General features: G+C 31.7%; 1 long non-coding RNA gene and 1 pseudogene across 1 annotated transcript; one reads left to right on the top strand and one right to left on the bottom strand.

The window, feature by feature from the left end:
- Positions 1 to 345: 345 nt before the first annotated feature.
- Positions 346 to 3,072, bottom strand: LOC133797922 (uncharacterized). Its single transcript, XR_009875737.1, has 3 exons — positions 2,656 to 3,072; positions 1,663 to 1,726; positions 346 to 502 (listed from the first exon to the last, which is right to left on the bottom strand). It is a non-coding gene; the product is annotated as an uncharacterized LOC133797922 (long non-coding RNA).
- Positions 3,073 to 3,421: 349 nt separating this feature from the next.
- On the top strand, positions 3,422 to 5,544 carry LOC133795688 (uncharacterized; annotated as a pseudogene).
- Positions 5,545 to 8,224: the final 2,680 nt, after the last annotated feature.

The raw sequence follows: 8,224 nt of genomic DNA, 5'->3' as shown, positions 1-8,224 counted from the left end.
CAATGCAAAGATCATTGGAACAAGATGAATCAAAAGGTGGCGCGTTTCAATGGGTGTTATAAACGAGTACAACAAGCACATCACAGTGGTTGGTCTGATGAGCAAATTCTTGAGAATGCACATCAATTGTACAAATCTGAAAATAACAACTCAAATTTTCTGCTTATGGACTGTTGGAGATTGCTAAAGGATGAGCCGAAATGGAATACAATGTACCAACCAAAAGGTGGTAAGAGAACTATAACGTCCCTAAGGTAGGGTACGTCTGCCACATACTCGTAATTCTAGGGTTTACGAGTATGTAAGGCACTTGACCAAAAGAATTAAATAAAATGATACGAAGAATTACAGAAAAATTTAAAACTTTTATATAAACTTATTAGAAGAAATTATTACACGTATGAATACTTTAAATTTAAGGCAGCCATATGAAAACTCTAAACTATTATTGCATTGCTACTGAGTCCGTGCTCCACAAGTTGCTCAACAGCTAAAGCCACACCTGGAAAAATGTTGGAAAATAACATAATGAGCTAACGCTCAGTAAGCAAATCTCATGCATACACATACACATGAATGTCGTGAGTTTGTAGTGCACATATACTAATATGCTGACTTATATACTTATGCATTTCATTTATTGCTCATGCACTTTCAAACTTTACTTTTATGCTCTTTCTTTTAGTTTCACATTTTTATGGGCCCAATATCACTTGTGCACACTGTTTGATTCGGCCAATGCCTGCAGGGCTTGTTACACATATCATATAGAATCCCATGGGTTCTCCTCCGGCTAGCCATCATCTCAGCTAGGCTCATCATAACACTCATTTCATCGTCGCCATAGCTACCATACTTATTACACATATGGAGGAGAAAGACGGGAACATGGCAAGCATGTCTGAATGGTCAACTCTGACCTAGCCCATACTAGTGGGCAGCCACTATTAGTCTTATAGACCTCCGTCTTCTTTGCTGAACTTACTTAATTGCTTCATCAAAACAGTGGCACCCTTTTTAAACATATTATTATCACTTTGCTTAAGTCTTGTGTCATTAAAATGTTAAATTTTACATAAGACTTTTCAAGGCATTTCATAACTTTTCTCATATTTATATGCATGGTCTTATATCACATAATAATGTATCACATAACTGTACATGCCATGCATACAGGCTGATGCTGAAATGCCAATGTTCATGTTCATGATTCATGTTGATGGTATTCAATCAAGGCATTGTATCACATCTCATATAACTCAAAACATCTTTAGTCATAATACATGAAGCTTTGGGTTGGTGGCGTTGTTATACCTTAACGTAGAGCTATGGCTCAGGTCTAAGGTTTCCAGTCTAAAAACTTAAACGCTTCATATATCATAACATATAACAAATCATGAACATAAAGTAATTCACATATCCATCAACATAAGAACACATATTTGCACATAATTCATATCATTCTTAACCAAGTAAGACATATTTCACATATCACGGAATTCATCAATTACATATCACACAACACCCTTATGGTGTTCATATAACCATTCTTCACATACTTATCATATGCATCATCATCATACCATACTTAACTCATCAGATGTACACAATCAATGTAGTCATGCATCTTACACTTAAGCACAAAAGGTGAGATTTACTTACCTTAGGTCCTTAGCTTATTTTAAAATTGCTCAGCAAGAGTCAATCAATCAAATCCATACAAATCCTATTCAAGGCACATCATTTATTAAATTCTATCGAAATCGTAAATATACACTATTGATAGTGTAGATTAACAATACCATAAACTATATGAATGATAATAATAATTATTATCAACGTAATACAAATAACTCTTCATATAAAACCATGCTTTAAACCTTGCTCATAAGATAATGTACTCTTATGATAATAATAACAAGAATAATAATTATCGTCTATAAATAAACTTACTTCAATATTAATAACAAAAAAATACTTCAATAACAATACATATATGAATGTATATATTCAAATAGTCATTTTATAAAAGAAATCATATTTTTAACATAAAGTTGTAATAATCGATATAATGATAATAATATAAATATAAATATTTATATTATTATTAATTAGTCATAATATCAATTCCAGTGATATAATAAATATACTTTATCCAAAATTTACTGGTCTTACAAATATCAATAACTGTAAGAAACTAATACTGATATTATTTTGATATTCAAATATTAACAAAATATTAATATATAAGAATAATTGTTAAATAATAGGTTTACTATAAATCACACTTTTCATATATATATATATATATATATGAAACTATATTCTTGATTTACTTAACAAAATAATAACAATAATAATTAAAATTACTTAATCATAAAAATTTCCATATTAATATAAAATCAATTAAATATGTATTTTTATACTTTATTTAATATCTAATATTTTCTAGAAAATTGGACAGCACAACGGCTATAAAGTGGACAATCCCAAAATCAAAACCTGTATAAAAATACATATAATCCCAGACAGCCAGTAAATTACAGAAAATATTCCATATATCAATAATATATAATTATCTACTATAAATACACATAATAACAATTACTCTAATCAATCACAATTAAATCACAATATAGGTCAAAGAAATTATACCACAATGATCGGGTTCCACAACAAGTCAAACGGTGATTTTCTGAAACTCAAAACGTACTTCGGAACCTCGAACACTAAGTTTTGACCGTCGGTCTACGGTGGATCGCGGTGGCTCATGGTGGGCCCACCACCCAACTATGGTAGATGTAGGAACAAGTTATTAGGTTTTGAAGCCCACAACACGAGGAGCACGATGGTGGTGACGGATCGGCAAACGGATGCCCGAGGTGGCCGAATCGCAACTTTGAAGTCCCGAGGTGGCCGAACTTAAATCGAGTGGTTGAGGCGTTTAATCGGCGAGTGAGCTCTAGATTCCCGCGTAGGACGATAGTTCGGAGGCCTCTGAATCCAACGGTCCGGCGCGTGGCTAAAATTGGTGGCCGGAAAGTACTCCTGCGTCGTCGGCAACAGTAGCACGCAGAGAGAGAGAGAGAGGCTCGGGTAAAAAGAAAGGCTGAAGCCTTTTCTTTTCTTTTCTTTTTATTTATTTTTTATTTTTTTAAAATTACACTTGGACCCAAAATACTAAAATTCTTTTCAAATAAGCCCTTTAGCAAAACTTTCTTAATTTTATAAAAATCTCCAATTAAAATTATATAACATTTGGGTCCAATACTTGACTACTCAAGTTTCTCTCTCTTTAATCTCATTAAAACATAAAATGATATTTTAAACACTATTTTTCCATTACTATTTCTTAAATTTGTAAACTTGTACATTTTATGTATTAAAACTCTGATTTATAATAAAAAAATGTATAATGAAAATGTTGGATATTACAAGAACAAAGGTGTCAGATACAGGGGCATTTACTTCTTCTTCCAATGCAAACATCAGTGGTGATGAAGTACATGAAGTGCGCCCTACTGGCCAAAAGGCAGCAAAGAGAAAAGGGAAGGAAAAAAAAGACACACATGCTAGATTTATAGAGATTAGTGAACGGAAAGCATCTGCATTGGAGAAATTGGTGGCGATAAAGGAGAAAGAGGCAACGATAAAGGAGAAAGAGGCAGAAGATAATAGGATGACAAAATACATGGATTATCTCATCATGGACACGTCGCATATGACTCCTGAACAAAAGAAAGATCATGAAAACTTGTGTACTTATATTAAGAATAATATCCTGAAGTTGTAATTGCTATGTATTTTTATCAACCGCATTATTATGTATTTTATTTTATTTAAATAAATTATAACGGCTACATTTTAATGGCTATATTTTAACGGCTACATTTTAACGGCTACATTTCTACATTTTAACGGCTATATTTTAACGGCTATATTTTAACGGCTACATTTCAACGACTATATTTCAACGGCTATATTTCAACGGCTATATTTTAACGGCTATATTTCAACGGCTACCATGTCTATAAATACCAAATTTCAATATTCCTTTTACTCAACTCTCCATTCAATCCTTCATTTTACTCTTTCATTCATATTTCATTCCCAAATATCATATACTCTAAGTTCAACAATGGATTCACCAAATTCTCCGAATCCATACGACAATATGAGTCTAGAGGATATCATAATTGCAGAGTGTACTGACGATCATGATGATCAATATTTCAAAGCGCTCATGGGTAGCTCAACAAGACAAGGAAGAAAGAGAGCCCACATTGATAGAGGTCATGTAGAAGGACACCAACGTTTGTTAGATGACTACTTTTCTGATGAACCGGTGTATACAGAATATCAATTTCGAAGAAGATTTAGAATGCGTAGACATGTATTCCTACGCATAGTGCAAGCTCTAGAAAATCATTCAGAGTATTTCCATACAAGGTTTGATGCAGTCGGTAGAAGGGGGCTTTCGCCATTACAGAAGTGCATCGCTGCTATGCGAATGTTGGCATATGGAGCGCCTGCCAATTATGTTGATGAGTATGTTCGAATTGGTGAAACTACCACTATTGAATGTCTAGTCAATTTCGTTCGAGGAGTGAATGATATTTTTGGGACCGAATATTTAAGACGGCCCAATGCTGGGGACATTCGTCGCTTACTTAAAATGGGGGAGGTGCGTGGTTTTCCAGGCATGTGTGGGAAGCATTGATTGTATGCACTGGGAATGGAAAAATTGCCCAGTTGCATGGAAAGGTCAATTCACGCGAGGTGATCACGGCAGACCAACAATCATGCTCGAAGCAGTTGCGTCACAAGATATTTGGATATGGCATGCATTTTTTGGTGTTCCAAGATCCAATAATGATCTCAACGTGTTAAATCAATCCTCAATATTCACTGATATCTTACAAGGGCAAGCTCCGACAGTTGAGTTTACGATAAATGGCACACAATACAACAAGGGGTATTATCTAGCTGATGGTATCTATCCAGAGTGGGGTACATTTGTTAAAACTATCCCACTGCCTCAAGGAGAGAAAAGAAAATTATTTGCTCGATGCCAAGAAGCGGTACGCAAAGATGTTGAGCGAGCATTCGGAGTACTTCAATCTCGTTTTGCTATTGTACGAGGACCAGCACGTTTTTGGCAAAGAGATGTTCTCAAAGATATTATGTATGCATGCATCATATTGCACAACATTATTGTCGATGATGAAAGAGATGCATATGAGAATTTGTTTGATTTTAATTATGATGACGGCCCCGCCGACACCCTAATGGTTGAAGTATTGCATGGACCTATTTCTGACTTCCCGACAATGCTTCAAAGAAATGCTGAAATTCGTGATAGAAACATTCATCGCAATCTTCAGGCGGACTTGGTAGAGCACATATGGTCAAAATTTGGAAATCATTTTAAGTAGCATTTTTTTAATTATGTTAGATTGATTAATTATGATTATGTCATTTTATAAGCTCCTTTAAATTTCGTCTAATTTAAATTTGATGTAATATTTATTTATATTAATATATGGATTTAAAAAATTTAGTGTGACAATTTTTATAATTACAAAATAATATATTAAATAATAATATGTGGGGCCATAGTTGACAATTTTTGGGGTGGCTTAGCATTAGAGCATTTTTATGAAAAAAGTTGCAAAAAGTGATGTGGATGAGAGAGAAAATAAAAAATTATATTTTAGAATGATTTGGACATGTTAAGCCACCATTGGAGTTGTTCTTATTGTGATGGATTCATATTTCTTGGCTCTCTTGATGAGGCCTTGTTTTCCTATAAAAAAAATCACTAGTTGTCCCCTAATAATTGCCAATATATTATTTGGTTATTACATAATATTTTTTATGGTTCAACTTTTGACTTTTTCACTACTTTTTTTTACACAGTGAAGAATTAAACTTCTCACAGGCTCAATAGCTAATCTAAAATGACATATAAATAAACAATTTTTTTGTATATACATAGTTGATGACTAGAAGTGTAATAACATAAAATTTTAAGATAATGCTAAATTACAAATTTGAAAGACAATATAGTAGAACACTCAATTTCAAATCCATAGTAAACATAATCTTTTTTTATGGCTCTTTAAGCATAATTCTATCAGTCCAACAAAAGCATAATAAGAGCATTAATATATATATTAATTACAAGATCGATGGTAATATGAGTCATTGATCAAAAGTCGAGTTTGTAAAAGTCATCTACAAAATTAATTTACTCTTTTCTCCAAAAAAAAAAAAAACTACAAAATAATTTCAGAAATAGTAAAAACTTATCTTCGTGTATCTTCTTGCGGTCATCAATCATTATCCCCAAAAAAAATATATATATACATATACCTATATAATACAAATATAAAAATGGTTGGTTTGGGGAAAAAATATATATGATGAGACTAATTAGATATTTTTTTATATATATTTTTATAATGGATGTCAACCTTTCACCAAACCCATGGTGTACGTTACAGTAATAACTACAAAATCTACGTGAGGCCCACTTAATACACGTGCCTTCCACGTCAGAACAACAGACACTTCCACGTCATTACGCGCCGGCAACCAAACCAAGCCACCGACCCACGCGCCTAATTTCAACGCGTTCTTGACTCAGACTCACTCACAGGTGGCGGCGGCGGTTGCTTGGCTCGCCACTTTTCTTTTCTTTTTTTTTTCTGCCAGAGTATTTTATTTTTAACATATTTTCAACACCAAAAAATTATTTAAAAATAAAACAGAATTTTTTTTTTTGAGGAATAATTAATTTAAATTTTGATAGGTAGCCGACGAAAGGTATAGTGAAAGTGAACTGACTCGGCTTGTGAGTTTGAGCTGATTCGTTTTGAGATCAGACCGTTACAAAAATCATGATTGTGCGCGGGAAGGTACCCCACAGTTCTGGTGAGGACGCGGTAAAAACGAGTCTATGGTTGTTATTTTTCTTTCGTAAGGTCGAAAATACCCTTTACAAATACACGGTTCATATGAGCTATGTTCATTATTCATTTCATTTATGTAATATGAATAAATAAAAAACAATGAATTTGTATAAAAATATGATTATAATGCCTTATATAAATGAATGATCAAATAGTGATAAATTTAATGGTATGAGAAGAGCTCTTCTAATTTGAATTTATTTTCTTAGGAAAAAAAATGATTAAATGAGTATATCACTAAGATTTAGTAAAATCTTATGTACTTTGGAAAGTGATTGTTACAATTGATCCTAAGAATTATCAACATGACAAAGTCTATAAATTCAACATGATTCATAAAAAAAAAATGAGATACTGACTTAAATATAGATATATTTATATATTAAACAAAAAGTAAAATACAAAACATAATTCTCTGAGGAAGATTATGAATAGACCAGCTACGAATCAATCTTATTTTTTTTCCTTTTAAAAGTGTTTAGGATAAAGATTTTGCTTATGATAAAATGCAATTATGACACTAGCATATCATTTAAATAAATACATATACTATAATGTTAATTTTTTTCATCTTTACTTTTTTATTTAATACTAGGTACAAGCAACTTTTGCTTAATTTTATTTAGAAAATTTACTAATTATTTTTATTAAGTTTTTATAAGTGTCATATAAATTTTAAATAAATGAACAATATTATATATAAAAGAGTGACATAAATATATTAAAAAAATTAAACCAAAACATTGTTTATGTTTTTTTTTAAATAATGCGATAACATTTTAGATCACAAACTATTATATTTAAGGCACAAAATATTAATGATATTATGCATATCATACTTCAATAATTGGAGAAGAAATTTGTTTATCTTGGTAAAAGATAAATGTTATTCAAATTTCTTATTTAGTTACAGATTCATACTATTTTTATACACATATGACACTTATATATATAATGTATTTATTATGTATTATATATTATTTTAATAATAATATTTTATAACATGTGAATTTATATTAATATTGTTGACGCGGTTCTTCGGCAACAGGTAATTAAGAGAAGAAGAGAAAGAGATTAGTACTTAAAAGTAGAACCGCCGCAGATATGAAATCTTTGTGAGAAGAACTAGGTGACCCTAAACACGTTTTTTAAGTGGTTCGAAGGTTAAAATCCTTCTACTCCACTAGTCAATATTATTGATCTTTTCTGGGTAATTGGTTTACAAAATATATAGTTCTTACAAGACTATT

Source organism: Humulus lupulus, chromosome 8 (genome assembly GCF_963169125.1).
Source record: "Humulus lupulus chromosome 8, drHumLupu1.1, whole genome shotgun sequence".
Classification (NCBI taxonomy): domain Eukaryota; kingdom Viridiplantae; phylum Streptophyta; class Magnoliopsida; order Rosales; family Cannabaceae; genus Humulus; species Humulus lupulus.
Note: the sequence above shows the minus strand (reverse complement) of the source record. Positions and strands in the feature narration are given on the sequence as shown.